General features: G+C 37.8%; 1 protein-coding gene across 2 annotated transcripts in view; it reads left to right on the forward strand.

Moving 5' to 3' along the window:
* Positions 1 to 26,519, forward strand: part of CHRM2 (cholinergic receptor muscarinic 2) — a 368,137-nt gene that overhangs the window by 174,544 nt on the left and 167,074 nt on the right. For both annotated transcript variants that reach the window (XM_072923532.1, XM_072923533.1), the window contains one exon: positions 6,467 to 6,550. The gene's annotated coding sequence lies outside the window, so the exon portion shown is untranslated. The remainder of the gene's footprint in view (positions 1 to 6,466; positions 6,551 to 26,519) is intronic.

Here is a 26,519-nt window from a genome sequence, read left to right on the forward strand (position 1 = left end):
AGTAAAAAAAGGGGAAGAAATGCAGTGCTGTGGACTTCAAAACAGGTTTTCTCCCTGTAAATCCTGCCTGTCTGCTCCGTGTCTGACTCTGGGTTCCAATCCTGTATCATGCCTATAACCACCCTCATCTGAAGCACTTACACAGAGAAACATCAGAGCAGTCCACAGTGGGGAATGTGCCAGAGCAAAGCCTCAATTACTTGCATAAATGGGATGCAAGATTAAAGTTTGCTGTCCTCAACTCCGTGTGTGTCTTAAGATACTTAAATAATGGGCAGGAGAAACGGTTTTCTATTTATTCCATAACTGTATTTAAGAGTCTGAGAAGCCCAAATGAGCAAAACAGCATGTTTTCAAATATGTGGCAATTTGTTACAGGAATTCCCCCAAATTTTTGATTTTATGATGTAGCCATACTTTATCATTTTCTTGTCCTAGTGTGGAAATGGAACAGAAATCAAAGCAAGTTATAAATGGATTTTCCACTGATACAAAGTCTGTTAAAATTTTGCCTTTGGCAGACTAGAGTGGTTAATAATAGAAATGAGCTACTTCTCTCATTTATTTTCAAAACCTAGAGGCAAAAGTTGTATTTCCTTACGCTTCTCCTACCCTCACACCTTCTATTTTTATCTGCTTTAGTGAGACTGAAGGGAAATTATAATTTTTAGTGTGACAAGGCAATACTGCAAAGTCTTTTGACCAATGAATACTTTGATTTCTGGTTAATCTTTTTAGTTTTATTCTGACTTCATAGAGCCCTAATAGAGACAAAAGGCAATTGAGGGGTTAAATTCCTATTTCACATTTTGATTTTTAGTGAAAATTCTCACTGAAATATATGAAGGAATAAGAGGAATGCATATTAAAAACTTTAATAATGTTTGTCTGCTTTGCAATGCTTTTAATAATGCTTTCTCTGCTTGCTCTACCTCAACTTTTCTGCCATATAAACTTCCAAATGAAAAAAGAATCTGTTTTCAGCAAGGGTTTGCTTCCAGGTTTTCTTTTCTACAACAAATACATTTTCAAGTGGATAAAGGCAACAAATCAATCATACACATCTTTATAGCAACATTTATGGATTTAAAGAAACTTTTCTTTCCCACTAGCCCCAGAATTCTGCTGTTTCCTGAGTCAAACACACAGGACCCTTCTGGGTTTTCTCACAGGCTATGGCTGCTGAACTCCTTTTAAGATCTGTCAGTCTCCCCCCAGTTTGTCTACAGCTTTTGTAGTTACAATACTCCAAAGAGAGCATCATATTCTTGCTGAAATCTCTGCAGCACTGCCAGGAGCTCATAATTTACTTTTTATTTGTGCAGCTCAGGATGATGATTCCTTTCTCTAGCACAGCATCAATTTGTTGACTCCATATAAGTCCTGTATTGTTTTTTTTCTGTCTAAAAAGACTTTCTTCATTTCTGCTCATGCATTAGTACATCTTGAATATTTATGCTAATTTTAAACTAATATCTCCAGCTAATTCTGTATTTGAATTCCATTCCCCCAGATGTTAGCAACCTCTTCCAACTTGTCATCCACCTTCAGTTCTGGAATCCTGATGTCTGTTTGGTCATGCAGCTTCATAAAAATATGGAATTCAGTTTAAAACATGACCTTTCAACTCACAGGTAACAAGCCTTCCCAGCTGGTTGTAAAGCACTTATGATAGCTCTAATACTAAGACTTCAAATTTTCTGTTTCCATCTGATAAGCCATTCTATATTCTCTGGAATGTTGACATAGAGACAACATTTAGAGGTGTTTTATTTTTTTTTTGTTTAATGACTTCTACATTTTTTAATGCAAGTATTCTACTATTTTTGATTGTCTAATACATCAATTTGAGATTTTCTTGAAGCCTCATTTCTAGGAACATTTTATTTAGGATAAAGGTAACATTTATGATAAAGGTAACATTTCTTGCAGCTTTTGTTATCACTAATACTCCTATACTCTGAGATCAAGCAGTTAAAAAGTTACTATTTGGAAAAGATTTTAAGATTAATCTTGTTATTCGTCAGTATCTCAGAGGCTGTGCTTCAACTGGGTTTTAGAAATTGTCTTACAATTTTATTTAAGACCTCAAAAATGGTTACAGGTAAATAATTTTGCAGTGGACAGAGAAAAGATATATTAGAGCATTATTTTCAAATTTCCCTTAGACTAAGTGTTTATTCTACACTACTTCTCACTTTTGCAGTCTCTACATCTTTGCAAATTACATGTGCCCATTCTAATCCAGCTTGCACCTACTGAAAAAAATTGTTTTCTGGGGAATATTTATAATTCTTTATTAGCTTCAGCAAGAAAAATCCTCTGTTTTAAATTGGCTGAGTATCCCCATCCCATTTCCTTTATGTTTTGAAAAATAACATCTAAATCCCTCTATGATGGGGCTAGAAACCCCCTGCACCAGTAGGTAATTTTATTGTACAATCTGTTTAGCTGGGAAAGCAAAATACTGAGTAATTTCTGATAATTGCTTTGCATAAAAAGAGCAGAGAACACTACCTTTTTCAGTTCTAATTGCAGTGCAGATCACCTGGTTTACTGCCTCTAGATGAATCTCCTAATTGCCAAAATGTTTTAATTATTATGTACTTTTGAAGGGAACATAATATTATGACAGCTGTTTCCAATACAATGAGCAGCATCTGAACTGCATAACCACTCACTGCTTGGAGAAAATCCCTTCAATGATTTTGGTCTGTCATCATTCAGCTCCATCCTTCATATCATGACTAGCTCAGGGGATTTTTTTTTCCTTCCTTCCAGCTCTGCTCACTGCTGTTGTTCAGTTCCAGGAGGCAATTGCTGGTAGGATTTGCAGACAGGTATGGTCACCTTTGTACAGTTGACTGGCTCATTAATGCTGCCTGCTTGGGCTGCTGCTGGGGGAGTGCAGGAATGTGAAGAAAGCTGAGACCTGACATACTGAAAGGAAAGGAGCTGCTGTTGCTACCTAGTGTAGATCTTGGTTATCTTGGAGACCCGTGTTAAAACTCAGGCAAATAAGGGAAAGGTGTCTCTGTAATGGGAGAGCTCACGGCTGCAGCTGTGAGCACTGCTTTAATATTGATAGTGTTCAGAGCAGTGGCTGTGGGTACAGCAGGTGCTTTATAGCTTCAAAAAAATTACAAAGGAGTGACCTATGTCCCCTTGTACCAAAATCTACTACATGATGCAACTGTTTTTAAAACTCTACTCCTGCAACTGCCAACTGTATCAATCCCTATGTTTTTGATTATAAGTGCTACTAAGTGTGGCTGACACATCTCACATGATCAGAAAGGTAGGAAAATGTGGGAGCTGCTGTTGTAGAGCCATTCATGGTGTACAGGCTATGTGGATAAGGTAACAACCTTTTGAATTTTCCCTTAAATATGAATAAAAGACTTGGTTTCATTGGCAAAACTGTGTTTCTGGAAGAAATCTAGTCACTGAGTTAGGTGTTGAGAAAGGCCCAGCTTGATAGAGCAAAAGGACTGAACAGGCTGTGTGCTGGGTGTGCTTCACATGTAAATAGAACTACTAGAACCAATCCTGACACTGACCTATCAACCACGTAGAGAACTGGGGATTTGTATCATTTTTCAGAAACTATTATAGAAAGGATTAGTGGAAATTGTCTGGTCACTTCCTTTATATCTATGAGTTAAGTCTGCATTTGCAGCACTTTTTCAAGCCTCCCTCCAGACTTCCTGGTGTGGGATTGCTCCTTTTGTTTCTCTATAACCTGAGAACAGTGAGCGCAGTGCACAGAGTAACACTCCAAGTACCATCACAATTGTCTGAAACATATTTTATGCTTGTACTTGAACTACAAGCCCAGAGTCAAAGTAGCTAATCTGGAAAATTATTCCCCAAGAGATTTTTACAGACAGTGTTTTACAAAGATGTCACTGAAAGGTCAGATACCACATAGTTCTCTAAATCCGTCATTGTATCTTTTTTGCTTTTACTAACTACTTGCTCTGATCTAAGGGCTGCAAAGTCATAATGGTTTAGTTGTCAGTAAAATAAAAAACATTTTAAACATAATATTTGTGGATTTTTTCTTTTTTTGGTTTTTGTTTTTTTTTTTTTTTTTTTGTGGGAGTGCACTGTCTCCAAGCAGAGGAAAGGGAAAGGGACACACACTGTCTCTGTGGTTTCACCCTTTCCCTAGCACCTGGAACAGGAAAATACACTACTCATTTCCACAGCAATGGGAAGATTGCTCTCCCAAACCCCTGTGCAGTAAAGAGCTTTTCTTGTTACCTGTGTCTTTTACGTGGTAAAAAAAAAAAAAAAAAAAAAAAAAAAAAAAAGTCATGCTTACAGCTCAATCTTTCCAGGAAACTGAAGTAAGCTATGAAGAAAAGTAGCAAATGTTGATAAAAAAAATAGCTTTACTTTTAGAGAGTAAATTGGATTACTTCATATTTGCCCCAGGCTAAGACTGTGTGGCAAATCAGGACCTTTGCTTTAGCTGACACATGGCAATTTATTAATCCACTGTAATTCAACAGCATATGGGGAAGAAAGGGAAAGGAACAGTGCACTGGGAGCACCTGGAGGTCACAGAAACTTGGGCTCAGCTGAAATTTGGTGCAACTGAGAATAAAAATTCCAGTGACCTATCTTCAACCTCCAGGATATTGAAAATGAAAAACCTGTGAGCCAAGCTGGACTTAATGCTCATGTTCACACTTTCACAATGTTTATCCTATGAGAAGGTGACACCTGGCTGTGCTGGCACACTGCCTTCCTCTGGACACTGGTCACTGCCCAGGCCCCACATTTGAGTGCATGCAAACTGCAAGATCTGTCTTTCACTATCAGCATCTCTGACTTTTACTGACATTCTCTAAACCCCACAAAGTACCTCTGAGAGCATTAGGGCTATGGATTTTCCCTTCAGAAGCTGGATAAGGTGAGAAATATAAATATCCTGAGCTAGACAGAAAATAGCTTGTTGGCAGAGCCTGGGGTAGAAATAAAGTCTGGGAAGTCTTGCTGCCCCCCTTACTTGATCTCACTACATTTTCACATGCTGAAAAACATTCCCCTCAAGGGCATCTGTGGAATTTCTTCAATTGCACGATATTCATCAGCTAGCAATTTAAACAAGAAAGCTCTTGCAGAGAAAGTTATTAGGCTATTAGGGAATAGGTCAGAGAGTAAATTTTGTCACAGAATATGTTTAGGATTTTTTATCATGATTATTTCTGCAGCAGATTCTTGAAATTGCCAGACATGCTATTTTCCTCCCTCTACCAGTACTCAACAGCTTGTGACCCAGATGCAGTATTGCAGACCCCCAAAGGTAGACACAGAAAACTGTCTCTGAACACGTCCATTTTAAAGCTACTTGACAAATGTTTAATAATTATCTAAGCAAATAAGTGCTTGCCATCTACTGCTTATGAAATGAAGCCCAGCTACTGATTTAAGCCCCTTGAAATGTCAGCATAGAATCTCACTGACAAGATGTAGTCATTTTCCAACAGATCCGTCTGTGCGTTTGCTCAGAAAATCTTAGATGGAAGCTTTATTGAGGGGAAATTACTTTCTCAAGACCAGTTCTAAGGAGCACAGTCTTGACTGCCATTTTTGAAATAGCATTTAGTGCTGAAGCTCTGGTAAAAAATGATGAGTGTAAATTCCTACTGATCTTTACAGCAGCACAATAGTTGTCTTCTGTTAAGGGAACTCTTCCTGCAGTAATATCTACTCTGTACAATTCATTCATTCTAGAACACACTGCATAGAGTTGTGTCTAGATGGTTCTTTGGTCTCAGTGAAGAGTATTCCACAGCCTCTCTGGGCAGTTTGTTCCATTTTCTGTTTTCTGTTGTTGTCTTAGAATAAGCCATTAAGTTTGAATGAATTACAGGAAAATGCCTAATCAGACAAACCTGTGAGCCCCAGGGGGCAGAAAACAGTGGAGGTAGGACTTACAGACAGCAACAAATTGAAGGTGACTGAAAACCTGATTTTCCCACAGGTACTCACACCCGAACTCTTTTTTGCTTCAGTTAGGGTTGTGGGTGTTCAGAGCTTCTGAAATCCATCCTCCCAAATTCACAGGCCGGGGAATGCAGCACTAGCTCAGCTCAGAATAGCTCTCAGGAGGTCTGACTCATGATCTCTTGCTCTAATTGCCAGACGTTGCAGAGTTTGCAGGGAAATTACTATTGTTATTCAGGAAGGGTGTATTTAACTGTATATATAGATCCATATGCTTGACTAGTGTAAATTACAGTAATTCCATTGACTTCCAACAGCTGAGAATCTTATCTTTACATTTTAGTAACACTAAAAATCTGACTATCTGAAAGAAACTAGACTTGCTAGTTTTATTGGTTTATGATTCCCTCTCCCATCATTGCTAACTGTCCAGTCCCAGCAACTATGTATAAATAGACTTACCATCATGCTTTTTAATTAATACCTGCCTTTTGAAATTAATTCACAGGTATGATCACAACCCTTTCTTGATGCTGCAGCTAGTAATTATCACTGGGAAGTAACGAGTGTATGAGCAAGGGTGATTAAAAGGGTATGTAATTTCTTCTTCTTTTTTTATGCTTTGTATGTAGACTCACCGTTTAAAATACAAAGAGGAACCTCCAATGAGGAGAGAATTCAAGCTTATTAGGAGCACACATATATTCCTAGCAGTGAATAGTTCTTTAATCGTATGAATAGCTGCTTGCTGTAAATGATGTCCCAGTTACAGAAGTGAGGACTAATGCACTGAGGGGCATTCTGTAGGTGGAAGTCCACAAATCATAATCCCTTTTTGTATTTCCCATTGCACTAAAAGAATGTATACAGCTATTAATTGCTTATACTAAAATATGGGGACTTCTCCTTTTTCTTGGATGCTTTGTGGTGTGGTTCCTGTTTCAAAGTAATAATCTAATTGTGTGCTTTCTTTTGAAAGAAAAAAAATGGTTATTTTGTGCAACATGAAATCAGATGCTTGCTAATGACATAATGCAGTTCACTGGTGCATGCAGTACTTGGTTTTAGCTCAAGTTAGTCCTGGAAACTTGGAGTAAAAGAGAAAATTTTAACAGCTCTCTGTAGCAAATGTAGGCATAAGAAACTGCTCTGCAAGCAAATTCTGATTAACAAATTACTGCCCCTTCTTCCCTCTTCCTCACATGGGCATCTTCACTACAGATTGAGTGGAGGGCAGATAAAGCAGCTGCAGAATAAAAAATCCCACTTATTCCAAGGAGGCCAAATCTTGAAGTGAGGCCACTTTCATACTAAGTGAAAATATGTCTCAACTAGAAAGGGACCAGCATTTTTTTCACAGGATATGGTTTTATTGCTGTTGGCTTTCCTTTTTTCATGTCAGCTTCAGTGTACAAGTATATCTACCCTTCTTTTTTTTTTTTTTTTTTTAATCCTCTATTATACAGCAAAAGGCAAGATATACTTTGTACTGACAGTTGCTCTTACAGATTGTTGTAGTTACAGCAAATTCAAATCTGGAGTGCAATGTCTGCTTCTTTATTGCAGATAGAAGGAATGGCTTGGAAAAAAAGTAGAGAACAGGCTGACTTCTATGTCATAACAAACCAAAACTGAATCTGATTTTGATGAAAGCTAAAATACACGAGATTTGAATATTGTTAAAACTCACCAAAAATAAAGACCTCACAATTAATTTTTATTAACATAAAATATTCATGTGTGTCTGTGTTAAGACAAATACTTCTTTAAACTTTTGTTACTGGTTGTTTTTCCTTATGTTAGTGATTTCTGATGAAGGAATGCAAGGACTTTTAAATCCCTCTGGAAAGACAATAAATCAAAAAGTTATTTTAAACAAAATTTCATAACCATCTTTTATTTTGCAAACCTACTAAGTTTTGGTTATTCACAAGGTTTGGGCAAACAGCCTCATGTGCTCCAGCATTAATCAGAACAATTCAGGCTACAATAAATTCTGAAGCAGAGAAGGGCATCTCGGTGCCTGATAGGATCTCTGGGTTCCAGTTGCCACTCCAGAAAAGAAGTCTCACACAGGTTTTGGCAGCCTGTGAACCATGTGGACATTTCTCCAACAGCATGCCCTGTCCAAGGTGGCCTGAGAGGCCTGTGTCTGGCCACCAGAATAGTTCTCAAGGTGTCTAGACAGGAACTGTCACTAAAATCCCCTCCAGGGTAAGGGTTGGCATGTTTCATTTTTTCCTCCCTACCTTGCTTGATCAATACATTCTGATGCTTTTGTGACATCTGGTCTTGACCTACAGAATTCTCACATCATTCCTGATCTCAAGGGATTTTCTGTGAAAGGTCTCTCTGGATTTATTTTTTGACTTGTACAAGCCTTTGCCAATTACTTCTATACCTTGATCCTGCAAGACAAAACTCTTTTTCCAGGTGTAGTTACTTTTTGCTTTGATTCATTTGTGAATATACATACTAAAAAAAAAAAAAATCAAAATTTGGCATTCAATCTTTCAGCACTGGGCTGAATGCCCAAGCTCAGTAAATTTGTTCTACTCTCTTTGTTCATTATTCAGTCTGTGTTCAACCTAGAACCACATACCAAGCCGTCTTCAATCCCTCATATAATTTCTGAAAGCTCTCTCTTTAATCAAGGCATTGAGACAGCTGTGATTATTATTTTGAGAGCAGAATAATATCGGGGCTTTCCTAAATTTCTCTCCAGTCTCTCTGTGACCTTGGCGAGTCACTTGAATTTAAGTGCCCTTGGATTCAAAAGCTTTTAGGTCATAAGAAACAAGGCTGATGGCCCACATGTCTGTCAGGAGTGAGTAGTGAGGAGAAAATGAGCCATAACTTAATAGGACAAGGTAGGGTTTTGTTTAAAGGAGCAGGAAGAGGTACCTTTCTGTCAGGTGGGGATTTCAGGCAGAGTCAGAGTGCAGGCAAGTTTGAAAGTTTGTGTGGAATTGTACTTGCAGAGCAATTACCAAGTAAGTGTCTGCAGAAATCCCTCCTGAACCTGATGCTGATCCCTGTCTCTCTTCACATGCACGGTGATGGCACGGAGCGTGTGAACTGGAGGAGGACAACAAATTAGGGAGACCTGTGAGCACAGAGGACAGGGGAAAATTCAGAAAGTTTTTGCTTAATTGGAGAAAAATTGTGATTCATGAGAGACAAATACAACTACCTGCACTTAGAAGTAATTGTCTGCCAAAACACAGAGTGAGGAATGAGTGATTGGAAAATGATGTTTAATTAACTTGGGATATAGTGAACTCAACCTTAATGCCAGTCAACAGTGTTGCAAAAAGGGCAAGTACTGAAAGAAACATGTAAAAAGGAATAGATGTTACAAGCCACCTGAGATATTCCTTCTTTGGGTGCTTGTAAGGCATCAGTTGATTCACTGTATTCATTTTCAGGTACAGAACATGGAAAATAAGTGTGGGAATGCTCAGAGTCTGAATAGCATTGCTGTTCTAACTGATTGAAGTGACAAAGTGTAATGGATAAAATCGTAAAGAATTTCAGTTTCATCTCCTGGTAGCTAACTTAGATGCTTTCAATAATTAGCAGGTCTTGGAAGGAGGACTGAGAACCCTCTGGATCTGCCTGCTCTGCATAACAGGCTACTTGGGCTTTTCCAAAATGTATAATTGATAAAGTTGAGGAAAAGGGAAAATTCCACTTAAGGAACATTTACAGCCTTGTTCCAGCAGAGGCTCAATTGTCCCTCAAGAGGAAAAAGGGGAGTAATAATTTCATTTTTCAATGTTTTCTTTTGATATGCATATTGCTTTTCACATCTAGAATTAATTGGTTTAAACGTGATTCTGGTCTCTGGCACCATAGAAGCTCTGTGTTTATTGTCACTGTTTGGTTCCAAGTGCAAGTTTGAAAGGGAAAGAACAAATAAAGACAAATAAATAAATCTTCCTGTCAGTCACCCAAATTCATCTTTAGTCAAGATGGGCTCTTCTATCTCTTTCTGACATTACTGTTATCACTACAACTGTCATTTTTCATCATCCTTCTTATTTTACTTATTAATTGCCCTCAAAGGTACTGAGTGTTTTTCAAGAAATCCTTTTCTTTTGCCATTTTATCATGTACAACTATCTGGACCTCGAGGTGATGCATGGAAAACAAAGTTAGGATATAACCTCAGGAAAAGCTTATCATAAAGTTATAAGAGCCATACAGTATTAGAAGATATCTAATATAAATGGAAGAGCCACCTTCTGCGACCAAAAAAAAAAAAACAAACCCCCAAAAAAAGCAAGATGGTTTTATGGCTTTAGAGAGAAAGTGGAGAGAAATCCATGAGAAGGGGTAATATCAGCACTTGTTTTACTTCTGCCTATACATTCATTGATGGCCAAACCCCCAAATCATTGCAGGGTCCTTGTGTGACTTTTGTGTACAAAACCCAGCTTGAATGAGGCAGAGAAACAGTGACCACTGGTAAGACCCCTTATGTGAAGCAATAGGAAAATTCTGGTAAATCTGGGTCTTGCTAAGTGCTATAGACTCTCTGTGTGTCAGCAGCCAACTCTGTTTGGTGAGGTTGCAGAGCTAAACAACAGTGCAAAAGGACAGAAATTTTTGCAGCAATATATGAGTAAAAAGTTAAGGATATTTAGATGTTTAATTACCTCAGAGAAATTGCTCCAAATCCCTATTGTGCGTCTTCTGGGACAAAGCTCTGGGAACTGAGAAACTTTGCAATTTCTCATAGATCCCCTGAACTGTGTATTTAAGAAGCTTACTCTAGACCTTGTTCAAAGTGGAATGTGACACAATATTTGATTCTCTGAGAGAGTATGCAGGGATATAGTACAAATGAATTTTCAGCTCTCCTGGTCAAATCAGAACCCCTTCCTTTCCCATTCCTAGGATTACAAATTTTATGCAGTAAATTAGAATAAAACTGAGTACATATTATTAAAAGTATGAGTAGGGCTGTGATAAAGTTGATACTAGAATTGCTAGATGAAAGATGAATCAGCAGGTTGTGTTGAATATTGAGGAAGAGCTTAAGACGATTAGCTGCCAAACAGTGGTTGTGAAGCCCTTCTGAGCTGTCACTACCAAAAATTCGAGCACAAAAGGTTTTAATCTACAATTCTTTTTGAACTGAAAATTTACAAAGAGCAAGTACTGCTGTTAGTGCTAATGGAGATGAAACCAGAATAGCACTAGGTCAGTACACTGTGTGATTTGTGGTGCTCCCACTTTTGCTGAAACCATCCCAGATGAGATGAAAGGGTCTGTGCCTGGTGCTGACAGTGCAGTGCTGGGGGTAGTAGGGGTAGCTGCTGCACTGTAGGAAGGCAAAATGCTCAGAGGACATGTTAAATTAAGGATCTGTTTGGTTGCCTACATGGAAATTAAAGATTGCAAGACAAGTTTTTAAAAGAGTGGAAGATAAGCCAAACAATGATTTGCCTTCAGAGCCACTGGCCTATTCAAGCATCAAACTCATTACTTTACAAAGCTTGTGGGAACACTTGCACTGTGCATGAAGTGTGCTAATCCATCTTTTTTTTTTTCTTTTTTTAATTACCTGGAACAGTGTAGTTTACATGGTCTCTCAACTCGATCACAATGCTTAGCTTAATTCTGAGCAGACTGAAACCCAACTCAAAGCCAAATCAAAATTATCTCTGGAGCACAGAGAAGTTTTCAGGCCAAACCAAGAGTTTTGCAGACATACCGGTGTTATCTGTTTTTCTGTGATTGTGATTTGAGAGCAGTGATATCCTCCACAATCACAGCTGCACTCTCCAGCCTGTCCTGTCCCCCACACTCCCTCCCAGCTGAAGTGGTGGCAGGTATTTGAGAGCCACCTACAACATGTTTCAACTGCAGGTGCCAAGTACAAGCCACGTGGCTTAATTTTCTATTGATTTTATTTCAGGGCACCTGTCCAAAAGATGTTAAAATCTCAATACTGAAAGAAGATGATCTTGACCCTCCTTTATGAGAAAATAAGTTGTTTATTTCAGTATTTGTGACAGCACACTTGCACTCTTTGGTGGTGCAGGCATAAAGGCAAGTGGGATTTATATCAGGGCTCAGCCCAAAAGACTGGCTTGTTTGGGAAAGTGAATTGCAGAGGAGATTGTGAAGGATCCTGAACTCTGATCCTCCTAAAATACATTGTTTTTATGGGTCACTTTAAGTAAGAATCTACTTCATATTTGGAATGTCAAAGGTTTTATTGTCTATCTCCTAAATAATGGAGATAGCTTTTGAACAGCTTTGAGACAATTTTTAATTTTACTATGCACTCCTTGAATTTTGACCTGCTGAGCAATACATAGCCATTCTAAATTACAGAACATTAAAGCACTCGGTACTTTTCGTAATAGAAAAGAATAGAAGTTGAAAGAAAATATCCATAAAAGTTAATTAAATCAAGAAAGGTATTCATATGAGAATACTTAATGAATAAAATCATCAGTATCAGGGAAGCAGGATACTCACTATGTGGAAATAAAACTCTTTAGAAGACATAAAATACATGAGATATGAGAAGAGTTCTCTTCTTACATTGGAGAGATAACCACTGTACTCTGCTGTAGGTCATATCTTTTGGAAGATAAATCACAAAAACTTCTTTGTCTGTAACTGAACTATAATTATTTACTGCAACTTACAATCTGTTCCTAATACTTTTTTCAGTGAGCCAAGTATAGCTTATGAAACAAAATGAAATGATAGGTTGCATCTAGGTATAGTTTTGTGAATTTGGAAGTTTCTTGTCCAAAAAATGCAGCCAAATTATCCCTAGAAATAACTATTTCTACTCAGGATTGTCTAAATTGTTCCCATTGCATAAGAAATGACATGGAACTGTTTAAAACATTGGACTGGCCCAGAAAGAAAAATTTGGCTATCTTAGTAGCAATCCTAACCACTGACTTCATTAGAATTAGATGGGATTTACACTGCTGAATGGGAAACTAGAGTCACTGGCAGCATTCAAGGAAATAAAGAGCAAAAGAAAGCAATGCACTTTACCCAAAACGTGTGGCAGAGATAACAAAAGCATTGTTAATACTTTAGCTCCATGTGTATCCTTACTGGAGTGGATGAAAGGGTGTGGCAGATGTGACCTGTAGCTTTGTAAGCTAAGAAAAGAAATTTCAGAAGAAATTTCTCCTTATATCTTCTGGGCCCAAAGAAGTTTGACAAAGCTTGGGTCCCAGTACACTCTGTGTGAGAGCAACACCTGCAGAGCAACTGGAGGGAGGCAGTTGCTGTTGTACTCATTAGAATTGCTCACGTTGAAGCACACTCATAGAAATAATAAGATTTCTTGATGTGTGTTTATTTCCCACTGGTACACTGTGTTGCATTATGATAGCTTTGCAGTCACAGTGTGCTTGTTCTGGTTGAAGAAGCACATTCATTATAAGCTCTTCTTTTCAGATGCTTATAAATTTCTGGAAAAGACTAATTCTGTGGCCTGACATTTCCTTTGTTCCTGTCAAACAAAAGGTGCTGATTGTTTTCACTCTTTTTCCTTCTGTATTTATTAAAACATATTTGTTGCTTTGGGATTAACAAGCAAATAAAACACATCCAGTTGGTTATCACATATTCAAATAATATTTTTATCCATAGGTAAACTATACTGAATTTTAACATATTTTGTCTTAAGTGGACAATCAGGATAAGCTGTCTTTTGAAAATCTGAAGAAAATTGAAACAAAGCTTGTAGCTATCAAAAAACTCTCATGCTAAAGGTTGTGTAAATTTGATCCAGGATTCAGCCAGTTTTAGTCTTTCAACTCATAAGCGTGACATTTCCATTTTTACAGAGAACAAATTTTGTTGACTTAAATGCATTGAGCATTTATCTTATAATCCCTACTAGACGGTTTTCCTGAAAAAACCATCTAGTTTTTGGGTTTTTGAGGCTGAGTATGGTTTTCAAAGTTTGGCTCTGTTGGCTATTCATCTGTCTTCACTTACTACAGCACTAAAATCCTGCTTTCTAAGATATGCTTTGCATGTCTGCCACCGCTGACATGTCTGCAGCATCACCCTCTGAAGCACAACAGCAGCTGTTTACGAGGTGTCATTTAGCCTGTCCTAATATCAACCGCTCTTGACCTTCTGTACACAGCCCTCCTTCCTCCCCAGGTCTGCTAGAGTGTTTAGATGAAAGGTAATTATGGGAGCTTTCACTCCAATCAACCTTTCCATGCTTCACAGCCCTGCATCGTGCAGCACACCGCAGTCTGCACTGTATGTGTGTGCCTGCCTCAGCCTGAGCTGGGCATTCAGCAGCTAAAGGGAAGAAGAAAAAAGTCTGGCAGATTTATTTGGTTTACCATATCAATTCAAGGCTAATCTGCCAGTTTCTCCATGCTGCTGCTATGAACTGAGCAATGTTTATTAAAGCTGGTGGAATTAAGTAGATTGAAGCAGAGTATGCCAGGTTGAACAAAACCTGCACCCAATTTTAAAAGTTCCTGTTTCCACCCCAGACAAGCTAGGATGTGCACAGTTCAGGTTATCCATCCATGAAATTTTAAACATCAAATTTAAATGCCTTGTACATTGTATTTACTCATGAAATCCTAGGAGGAAGATTTATATTCAGATTTATATTTCTATTCAAATGTATACAGTCATGCCTTTTTAAAGACATTAGACAATTCTCTTTTAACATGAGTTTCTGAATTGCACTTCTATATAAATGTGCTAACTCTTGTTTCATTAAATGTGTTGAAGTATGAGTATTGAATTTTCTTTATGAATGCAGGGATACTCCTAGAGCTAGTATGAATTATCATAGCTTTTCTGAAGTGAAAGAGACTATGATAATTTACAGCTGCTATTCCGTAAATGTGAATAGTAGACTATGTTCCATGGCCCAGATTTACAGTCACTTTGGGAACAATTACTCTGCATTGTATATTTAGATTCTCATTGTCACATCTTTTCTGGAACTGACTCTCAGTACTCACTCCCAGTGTAAAATCCTCAGCATGTAACATGATGGCAGGCATGGTCCCACAGCATAGGAGCAAAACAAAGGGAAATTATGTAATCATTTAGAAAAGGCAGTGAGGGTCTGGTATATAAGGAGAGAATCTGCACAATTACAGTAAGCAGATGTTCTACTATTGCCTTTAGTGGAATACACTCCTTGTTGTGGAAGATCTGAGGGCTTAATGACATGATCAATACAAAGTACTAGAGGAGGCAAAGACAGGTCAGAATAAAAAGAGAGACTGATGTGCTGTAGGAAAATAGCATGGTTGTAATAAACTCCTCAAGGAAGGAATAAAGGGATGTTACCTCTTATTCCTTCCTGCTTTCTGAAAGCAGAGCTCAGATCCACAAACTTGGTCTGACCACAGAAATGATAGCGACTGAGTATTTATTTCAAAGAGTAACTTTGAGAAAGTTTCCCCCACTTGTGAAGTCCAGGAATCTGATTAAATGTGTATGTATCCTTGCAATGTACATGGACATTCACCCACAGGATTTTGTTTGACAAAGGGAGAGACTGGACATACAAAAAATATGCAATCAATATATGACATTCTTCTGGCGCAGATAAATAACAAAATACCCACTGCCCCAGCATATGTGAATGGGAGGTATGACTTTTGAGCCTAATATGCTCTTCAATTGACTAAACCTCTCTTTGTACCTTACACCCCTGTGACAGCATTCTGAATTTCATTGAGCCACCTGCTCTGTGTCACAAAGTTCCATCATGGGATATAAATGTATTAAATAGTTGGGAGTTACTGGTCTTGAGTCTCCTAGAATTAAAGTATTCCCACAGAGATGGACCAATATTTATTGAATGGAGCTTTGTTGTTTCTGGATGGCAGCTGCATCCTCTTGGTCTTTTCTGAGTTATTTGGATCAAGAACACCTCAAGTGTCCCAAATGTACTTCAGATATATTTAATTATTCCACTACAGAAAGAACCTAAAACATCAAAGGCAGAAATCACTTTGCCACAGGTATAACAAGTTTTTAAAATGTTTAATTGTTAGAAAGCAGTTGCACCATTACCCAGAGAGACAAGGAACAAATAAAGTTAAGATGGTATAATAAAATCTTCTCCTAAAAATCAGTCTTATGTACCCTCCAGGTATAATCTATGAGTTCCATGGACGGTTTTTTTCCTAGTACTATTAAATTTAATTTAAGTAGTTAATTGTTCATTTCTATTAAATATATTGAAATAGTTTCACTTTGACCAAATCATGCCTAGAGTACAACTATCCAACTATCAAAGTAAGCTTGATTATAGGTTTTGAGGTTTTCTATCCCTGTTTTAAATGCAGTGGAAATTAGAGGTAGCTGACCTATCACAAGTTTGGTGCAACTTTAGGCGGCATGTCAGGTCTCTGACCCTTGTCTCAGTTTTCACACAGATTTACAGGGGAGATCTGGATATTCTCACTAAACTCACATTTAGCATCAGGGTTTCTTGTAGGTAGTGCAGAAGTGATTGCAGTTCATTGCCAACTTCTGGTTAGGGTGAGTTATGTTTGTAAATCTCTTTATAGATCAAATTAACTGTATGAGCTTCACAAGGGCTAAGGTAATGTTCCTTGACTGTGGATCCCCCTCAGGAACTAGAGTATAAAAATTCCTTTCCTATGGCCAGAGCAGTAACTTTTGGTGCTGAAGCAAATAAGAAATGGACTTTCTCCCCTTTCTAGATCACATTTGACCCTAGAGGTCTGGGAATAAAAATCCAGCCTAAAATTGGAAAAAAAAATGTCTGGTAGACTCTGTAAATTTGGTTTTGATAGATCATTGCCAAATTATGCTCATCCCTTCTTCCCCCTAAAGACAGTGCCAGATGTGTGAAATTGTGTGAGTTTCACTATTAAGGAAAAAAACCCATAACTTTTCAAACTACCCTATTTGTGAAGTGGTACTGAATAGATCATCCACATCTGTAATGATCGTGGTAAGTGAAGGGGGGACAGGCAGCACCAAGAAGTGATTTTCTGAAATGGAGGTTAGCTGGATGCTTACAGTTCCAAAATGATTATATTATACATCCTTTCTGCATGAACCTCATTTACATAACTGAATCATGAAGCATCTTTGTGCTAAAGAAAGCGAATGTAAAAGACCACCAGAGCTTAGTTTTTCCTTAGCTAGTTTGCATTTTCTTTCTCTTTCTGCTTTGAACATCTGGAATTGACTGTGGACAAGAGTGACACTTCCTAAAGCGCTCTTCAGAGGAGTAGTACTGGGAATACCACTCCTTGTTCCCTTACTTTCCTTTTTTTGCCTGTCAGTGATTTTTTTCCTCACCATAAGCTCATTTTCCACCCTTGCTTTCTCAAAACACCCCTTGAACACAACAAGCCTTCCTATTCTTCCCCTTGCTACACAAGCAAATACCTTGCTTGGTTAATCATTTATCTCCAGACTTCCTGTCACAACACCCTTTTGGTTATTTATCCCCTCATTGCACTTTTATGAGATTTTATGTATCTTTCCAAGCATGAAATAAGTACATGCATTTCCAGGAAATATATTTAACAGACCAGTGGGATAGATATTCTCACTAGGGTTAACAGCTCTATTCCCTATTTGACTCACTATTTGAATGGTATAGGAGGCAGCTGGTTTTGTTTGCAGCATTTTGATCTTCTTTTCTGGCTGTTACTTTTTAATAACAGTAATATATGAATTTTTAAATTTACTGAGATTATTCTGATAATAATAGTTTTTACTTAAAATCCTAATCCTCTTGAATATGATTCCATACTTTTGTGTTAATAGAAATCTACTTGAAGTTAGTCAGACTAAGCACTTTTTAGAAGTGTTTTTGTGATAAATGCGTCAAATACTCCCCTCTTTACCATGTAAGAAGATACATTTGGGAATTTTCCTTCAAAATGCATTCAAAACTTGTAAATATACTTTTAAATATATTCCACATTAGGATTTTTCAAATAACTTGCTTAAAAAGCCAAACAAATTAAAAAAACCAAATATGACAGAATGCATCGATGTCTCCTCCAGTACAAGAAAAGCCATGATAGAGCTATCAAATTAGTATACTAATTGGAATTTTGTCTGCTGCAAATTTCAAAGTATCTGTCTAGAAAACAGGGATCTATTCTTCAAACAGCAGAACCAGTAGGAAAGAGTTTTTTCCATCAGAGAAACATTTGAAACTTAGTCTGAGACAAATTATTACCTCCCATAAAGGGATGTGTATATATGCTCTGTGTGCTAGAAGAAATTACTAAGTTACTGAAGAACAGCTGTATTGACACATCCTTATTTAGTGCATGTACTCAGTCATAAGGGGGATCTGTGTTAGTTTAGCCCAGGTGGCTTGTAACTTGTAAGAGAGTGACAGTCAAATGCTGTTTGAAAACATAGTAACTTGTGTCCCTGACAAGTAGAAAGCTGTGGTTTGACAATTTTTTTTCCCCTTGGGAGAATGGGATTCAACTCACTGCCTGCTTGAATTCTGGTGTTCTACTGTGGGCAGTTAAATTTCCACGGCATAAACCAGTAAATGTAAGACTTTTCTATCAAGAAAGCTGTTGTCCTTATGTTAAGATGTTATGTTACTTAAATAAATATCCATTCAATCATCAAAGTCCAAATTCCTGGAATGTGTATTCCTTTCAATATTTAAGCATATCTTTATTTCAACATTTAAACATATACTTATTGTTCCACATTAACTTAAGCTCTACTGCTTTCCATAGGACAAGAGCATGTCACCAGATGCTTTCCTGAATAAGGATTTTATCTCAGCTAACTTTGTCATCATAAATGATATTCTAACATGGGAAAAATCACCTTTTGGAGATTTTCTCAGTTCTTAGTTTTCCTGTCTCTTGTTACTTGAGAGAAGAGACTGACCCCCACCTCACTAAACCTTCCTCTCAGGTGGTTGTAGAGAGTGACAAGGGGTCCCCTGAGTGTCCTTTTCTCCAGGCTAAACACTCCCAGCTCCCTCAGCCACTCCTCACATGTTGTTTGTTCTCCAGGCCCATCACCAGCTCTGTTGCCATTCTCTAGACATGCTCTAGCACCTCAATTTCTTTCTTGTAGTTAGGGCCCCAAAACTTTACACAGGGTGTGGCCTCACCAGTGCCAAGAACCGAGGAATTACCATTTCTCTAGTCCTGCTGGGAACCTGGGAATATATCCCACCCAAGACTCAGTTAATGGTTTTTTGGCTTTCAATGAGCCTTAGTGATGCTTAGCAGACCACTAAATCATGGAGCCAGAAACCCACATAGCTTTGCCATTTCAAACCTCTTGGTTATTCAGCTCATGGCAGCAATGCTGCTTTAAAGATGCATGGATTTAAGCACACAACTTCTTTATTTTCTCATTCCCCAGTCTTTATTTGGCCTCTGCCAGGTGCCTGGGTGGGACCTCCTTTAAGTTTCTGCAGCAGCACACCAACTTTGCTTGGGACATTACACAGCCCAGAAGGAAAAAGATGCAGCTCTGCCAAGCAGACTCACACATCGCGGTGTGCTCTCCCTAATGTCTCAAATCTTTCCCAGGGCTGATGCTGAACCAGGGCTGCCTGGGCTGTGCTAGCAAGGCTGGTGTTAATTATTGTGCAAGTGTTTATAGATTCCCTGTGCTCCTGGCTCCCCTTGGCACTGCGAGGCATGTCCGAATATAGGTAAATTGATTTCAGCCTTAAACCACAAGACAGAGATTGCTGTGAGCTTTGCATAAAAACCATAAAATTGTTATTTCCTTTACTCATCTTCTCTTTATTCCTTAATTCTGCTGTCTCCCCTTTATTTCAGTGTTCTTAACATGTTGCTCCTTATAATTCACTTCTGTGGCCTTCTGGTTATTAATTTTTAGTTAATTTATTATGATTGTTTGAATTTGATTCTCTGAGAAGCTATTACCCATGCATGTCTCCATGGTAAAGAGCAAAAAAGTTCAACTTTAAAATGGGTTTGAATGCAGCACTACTGGATTTCTTTGGATAAACTTGGACTCTGTCCTAAAACCTTTACACACTGCTAGTGCAACATGTAACTGACTTTTTTTTCCCTTTTAATCCTCTTTTTTACATGCATACATAAATATGCATACTCATTTATAAATGTACACTCACAGCCTTGTAGTCTTCTCACAATGATAAAATGAATTTTCTTCATATTCCCAGCTCAAATCAAAACCAGAAATGCCAGGCAGCTTCAAGCAGATTGCTGAGATTTCAGGTCAGGCTTTATAGACCAGATTGATACATTTGGGATATTTATTTAATTATACAGAAAGCACTATCTTCCATTGAAGCTATAGAGGGTCACAAAAGTTTACAATCAACTTTAGTTCAAGACTTTACAACAGAGTAAGAAGGTACTTGTAAAGTGCAATTTCTGTTCTAAACACATCATGCTTCATCCTTAGCTGATGATTCTGCCCTGGTATATCTAATTCCTGGAGAGATTTCTGTAGGAGTATACTCCAGAGCCAAAAAAAAGAGTGATGAGGATGAGGCATTTTGAAAGACAGAAAAATTGAGTGAGAAGTACATTCTGCATATTTCTGCAAGAGGAAAAGTACTAGGAAAGAACTTGCCCAAGGGTCAGAAATACAGACACTTATGTGAAGTCTGACTCTAAAAGCTTTAGCACCCAGAGAGTCTTAAGTCCTCACCTGCATGACATTGACTTCAAGTAGAATTAAATACTGCAGTAATTACTCTTCCAAGCTCACCACAAAGTAGCATCTCAGTCCTGCCCGGTGACGTGCTCCAGCCTCCTGTTTTGGATCTTTCCCAGTGGACATTATTGACTGTGTGGCACTTAAGTTGTAGCTCAGTGGAAAAGAAATGGCAATGGTAAAATTACTCTGTTGAATAAAAACCCATGAAACGTTATTTCAGCGTAAGAGGTCAGGTGGCACATCACAAAGAGGCTACAAAGCACAAACAAAACTTGTCTAGACAACCCAACAAGATTAAAATAACTCTGTCTGACTTTGGTTCTCTCCTATATAATACACAGGACTGTCTAAATGACAAATGGTTAACAAAGCTACTGCAGTCCCTGTCCTCCACCAGAGATAGTGAATCATAACAAGGAATTAGAAATAAGGCCTATAAAACCATGGCATTCACTTTCCTAATAAAAGAGGATAGTTTTGTTTGTCAGTGTCTTTTGATTTAGTTTGGTTTTTAACATTCGATGATACCCAACAAAGCACTGAGTTCATGTACAATTCAGTGGTTGGTTTATTTTTCCTGTTTATGTGTATATATATTTTTGGCTGCAATTTTTACCCTCTGGAGCTGTTTTTATTGCTCTTATAGATGTAAATGGCAAATACTGTGCGTGACAAAACCTTCTAAAATTGAGTGCCCAGAGTCAGTATAATTCCTATAATAACTTTTCTCCCAAAAGGTATGAGACAATAACACAACATATGCACAATGGTAGATTTGTAGTCATTATCTCCCAAATGTGTTTGTTAACAACTAGATTCTGGGCAAGCAACCTAATATGCTTGAGTATATTTTGGCTCAAGAACTACCAATGTATGTCATAAAAATGTTGTCCTATTTCATCTGAGAGAGGCTTCATTTTGGTTTTTCTTTTTTCAATTTAATTTTCCATAATACCTTCAAGCCACCATTTTCACTTACTAGCTTATTTGGGAGCTTGCAAGAACTGGAAGCAGAATGCAGAGTATGGGTAAGAGCAATGTCATTTTTCCAGCATAACAGTGTTGCATTTCTGTAACATAGCTCACTGTGTTTGAGCCTCCAGTAAATGAATACCACACTGTAGCTTAGTAAACAATTTTACATTATACACTGCTGTAAAGTCTGCCAGGGAATTAATTCCACAAGCAATCCTCTGATGCCTGAAAAAAGCAGGTATGATCATATAAATACATACACAAAGGCTTACTGAAACTAGATAGGATTAATTCTATACAGGCAATGAGATTAATTCCAAAGATAACAGCTTTTTTGATAGAGAGGAGGGAACTGCTTTGAGGTTTTTTGAAATAACTACATGAAAGCTGAAGGTATTGAAGGTATAAGCTCATGAGGAAGGTTCAGAATCTGTGAATTTCATGTCAATTTTATCTGAGACCTAGATAATAAGATATGTTTAAGGAAATTCAGATTAGTTTTGTCTTAACACGAAAGCATTTCATACCTATCAATAGGAATTTGGCGTGCACATGTGACTTTCTTTCATAGTAATTAGTGAGACTGGAAGAAGTAACCCAGTAGTAAGAATTTTTAGTAGTAGAATTATCAGTCATCTTTCTTTTCAAATCACTTGAGGGTTTTATAACACTGCCTGATATTGCAGGACCCTTTTGGATTTAGAATTTAGAGGCAGTTCTCCCACCACAATGAGATGTGAAAACTTTTTCCAGGAATCCCTAATTTCTCCTTTTCAATAATCATAACTGTACAGAAATTATAATTTCATGTGCAGAGCTCTGATATAAGTATTTACCTATGCATGCATGTCAGGGCAGATGGATGTGAACAATGCGTATGCAAGCACATGTGCATATTCAAACACTCACCAACTCATGCACTCACTAGGAACAGTGTATGCAAATGCTTTGTGACAGATAAACACTTAAGGAATGGGGTAATTTCTGTAGGAAAAATTGAAAATACTTCAATTTCTTCTGCTATTTCAAAAAGAGAGCAAGAATTATTAATGGCCTAAATTGTGAGGCATGTTTTTATTATTATTATTGTTGTTGTTGTTGTTGTTACTTCATAGTAAAATAGCACAGAGAATTCCAGTTTTGCAGCAAAAGTAAGAGCAAAATATTAGGTCACTGTTTAATAACTGACAGCTTGCTGTCTAAGGAAGACTATAGAATAACAACAATCTGCAGACAGACTTTATTCTTTGTAAATTATTCTAACGCTGTTTTAATTTATAGGAAGCCATAGAATTGAAACTCCTTGGAACTCATTCCTCTGCAGCTGAAAATATCTATTTTTTTTTTTTTTTTACAAAAAAAAGCAAGCAGGTAATTTGGGATAGAAAAACAATGCTGAATTTGAAGTACTAGATTGTAAAAAAGCTATTTTTGAATAATCTGTAATATTGCTTTGAGATTTTTTTTTTTCCTACTTTTGCAGCAATTTTCTTCAACTGTACTTTAAAAACTTTTAATACAAGGTTTGTGGCAGGCTGTTCTCTGTATACAGTCAGACACTGTGCAAACACATAATGAGAAATAATACCTTCACCAAAATGCTTTCAGTCCTACCTGGAGTTTCTAAAAAGACCTGGTTTCTACATCACACAGCTATTCAGCAGCTCTTTTCAGGGTTTTATTTAAGCCCCTCAGGAAAATTCACCCCAGATTTTTATCCAAGAGGGATAGAGAAGGGAAGTACAACAGGTTGGGTGTTGAGCTAAAGGTACTGATGGGAAGATGCTCTTTAACACCAAAAGGACATTTAACTGCATATAAGTGTGATATCAATGTAGCTTAGGGAGATTTTAAGGTGCTGTATCCAGAAGAAGTTCTCTCTCCTCATTTTCAGATAATACTCCACAACTTCATCTATTATTGTTCTTTGGAGTAGTGGAGTGGGTTTGAAGCAAACTGCCTGGTTTGAACGGACCAATTCCAGAAGCTCCACTTTCAGTCTATAAAATGCAGCCCACCCCTACAGGCACAGGAGGGTCCAAAATATTTATTTTGCCACCGCACAGGTTCTTTTTCATCCCCTTTCCTACTGCAAGTAATCATGCCAGAGGCATTTCCTAAGCAGAATATTTCCTTGCAGGGGCCGTGCTGGTTGAATCTCATGTGAATAGTTTAAATTTACATGGAAAGTGAAACAAGTCAAATTTCTGCTTTCTGGGATAACCTGTGAAGGAATATAAAGGGAGCAAAGCAAGACAATGTATTTTACTGATTATATTTCCTTAAATTATGTATATGAATTTCATAGTTTAAGAGTGAGAAAAAAATTGTTTATGAAACAGTTTCTTCTTTATATCTTTTTAATACTAACCAGAGTATTTTTGTAGCATTTATGATATCATTAAGTGAAGATAGAAATTCTTGAAAGCAAATAACTGTTCCTACTATTTTATAGACAATTTTGTGCTATTTTGTTCTGTTGTGTCTTAGCTATTTTCAATTAAAATTAATAGAAGTGGCTTTGTATAGTAAGAAGATAATTAAAAAAAAATTATATCGGAGGCTATTTCATCCTCTGGATCCCAAGTGCTTTATATTCAGGACTTACTTTACCACTGAAATGGATTGACCCAGTTGCAGAACAGTGGGGAGCCAGAAACAGGGGCAACGGATACTGAGTAGTTGTGATGTGCCTGTCAGAGAGGTCTAATCCAACCCCCCTGGACTCTATCCTGCATTTCAAACATCTGTAAAAACACATGCATGTATAGTATTTTTCACTACACCCAGGGAATCAGAAAAGTCTGTCTCTATTTAATCTAAAGTGGTCCTTCTGAATAGGTTTTTGGCTGTGTAAGTTTGTAGCTAAATTCTCCGTCTTTTATTGTAGAGGTGAAGAGTTCAAAGCCCAAGGGGTTTTAGTTTATTAGGAATGCCTCATATCTATTATTTGTGCAATTTCAAACAGATAGCTACATTTTCAGGACATAATTAATTTTGGCATCCAAGGGTACTAACCACACTTAACAAATATATTTAATATTTTTTTTATTTAAGCAGATACTCACTACAGTTTTAAGTTAATGAAATTTGAAGAAAAAAATTAAAAAATAAATTTGTGCTTGTGTCAGGCAGATCTGGACGAGCAACAACCACAGAGGTCAGGTAAAAAGCTGTCTGTGTGCACACAAACAAGCAGCTAACAGATATTTTGTATGGCCAAGAAGAAAACAGGAACTTTCTCAATTTGAGGGAAAAACCCAATAGGTTTTCTGTAAAACCCTACACATATCTCACTTGTCAGAGAACTAATACAAACCCCCCAGTGACATTGATGGAAAACTTTAAATGGCATTCAAACTTTAAATGAGGCCTTAAATCTCTTCAGTGTGGGCCATTAAAAGTCTCCCATCAATCAGTTTGTGACTGTGAGCTTGTTTATCCCTTCCTATTGTGTTCCTGTGTGAACTACCAGCTTTAATGCTACAGAGCAAACTAATTCTACAATCACTCTTTCCCCAGCAGCAGGACTGGAAACTGAGAGTGAACAGGTCTGTGGCCAGAGGAAATGGACAGAGATTGCTTGGAGTTGATGGCTCCTGCAAAGACCATGGTGTTGTGGGCTTTTTCCTCACTCTTTGCTGCAATCCATTTGTTGCAAGGGAGAGGAGAAAAGGAGAAAATAGTTTCACAGGTCAGTATAGTGAATCTTTTGAGCAAATGAGCTCTAAGCCAGGCCAGAAGATAAGGAAAGAGAAGTACTCCTGGTCTGGAGTTAGCCCAGACCCAAAGTCCAGGTTGGCTGCTGTGGTTAAGGCAGTATTTCTCTGCTTTTGCCCGGCTTAACTATATTTGCCATTCTCCTGAAGCAGTGAGAGAAGGTGTCTTTGTTCTTCATCACTGTCTGCAGACATTAGGTCACTTTGTGCTGTGGAGCAGGTGTCGTGCATACTTAAGAACCCATCAGAACCCATAAAATATTTAGATCTGTTCTTACTTATGCCAGGCCTTATCTTCAATTTCCAAATTCACAGAGTGACAAAAAGTAACTATGTACAGACCTAATGCAAGCAGCTTTATCTGACACAACACAAAGAGGTGGAGAGATGCAGAGTGTTATTTTACCTATATCCAATACTGCTATGTATGCCATAGCCACTTAGCTCCTTTGAAAACATATTGAATCCATCCCTCCTTCAAAGACCCAGCAGAGAGATCATAAACCCCAAAGGTTCTGTGGGCTTTTAAATCTCCTGCAGGAGTAATCCATAGAGGAACTCTCCAGAAGAGAGAGAGCCTTACATTACAGAGCATTTTATCCCCAAGATGGGGGAGCTGAAGATGTTTGTTCTTGGATTTAGGCATGCAGGGACAACAGATAAATAAGATAGGATATGGGTTTTACAAGTGTCATATCACTTTCATTCCCTTTAATTCATCACAATACAAGAGCTCCTCCAAATCTGTCTTTTGAAAGGCACATTCACATGTTCAAGCAAGTTCAGAAGCATTGTGAAGGAGACTCATTTTTACAGGGAAATATACTGGAATTTTCACCTTGTGCAATACACCTTGATGTCTGGGAACCCCACTTCTGAGCAGTGAAAGGCAGCTCACCTCGCTGCTCTGTGTCTTGGCTTTCCCACTCTCCCCACATGGACAAAAGAATCAAACTTACTTCTTTTTCATGTCATTTTGAGATCTCCTGGTAACAAATGCTTTAAAATAACTGGGTTTGCCAAGGATGTCAGTGGTCACCCCGCTGTGACATAATGCTATTCTCTGTTATTCCTTGTGTCAGTGATATCTTTGTAACCTATGTCCCTTAGGTGTTTTGACTTCTATAAAAGCAAGTATTTTTAACCTCTGAGGAAAGCTTGTAATGACATGGCCTGCCTTGAAAGGAG

Source organism: Taeniopygia guttata, chromosome 1A, assembly GCF_048771995.1.
Source record: "Taeniopygia guttata chromosome 1A, bTaeGut7.mat, whole genome shotgun sequence".
Taxonomy (NCBI): Eukaryota; Metazoa; Chordata; class Aves; order Passeriformes; family Estrildidae; genus Taeniopygia; species Taeniopygia guttata.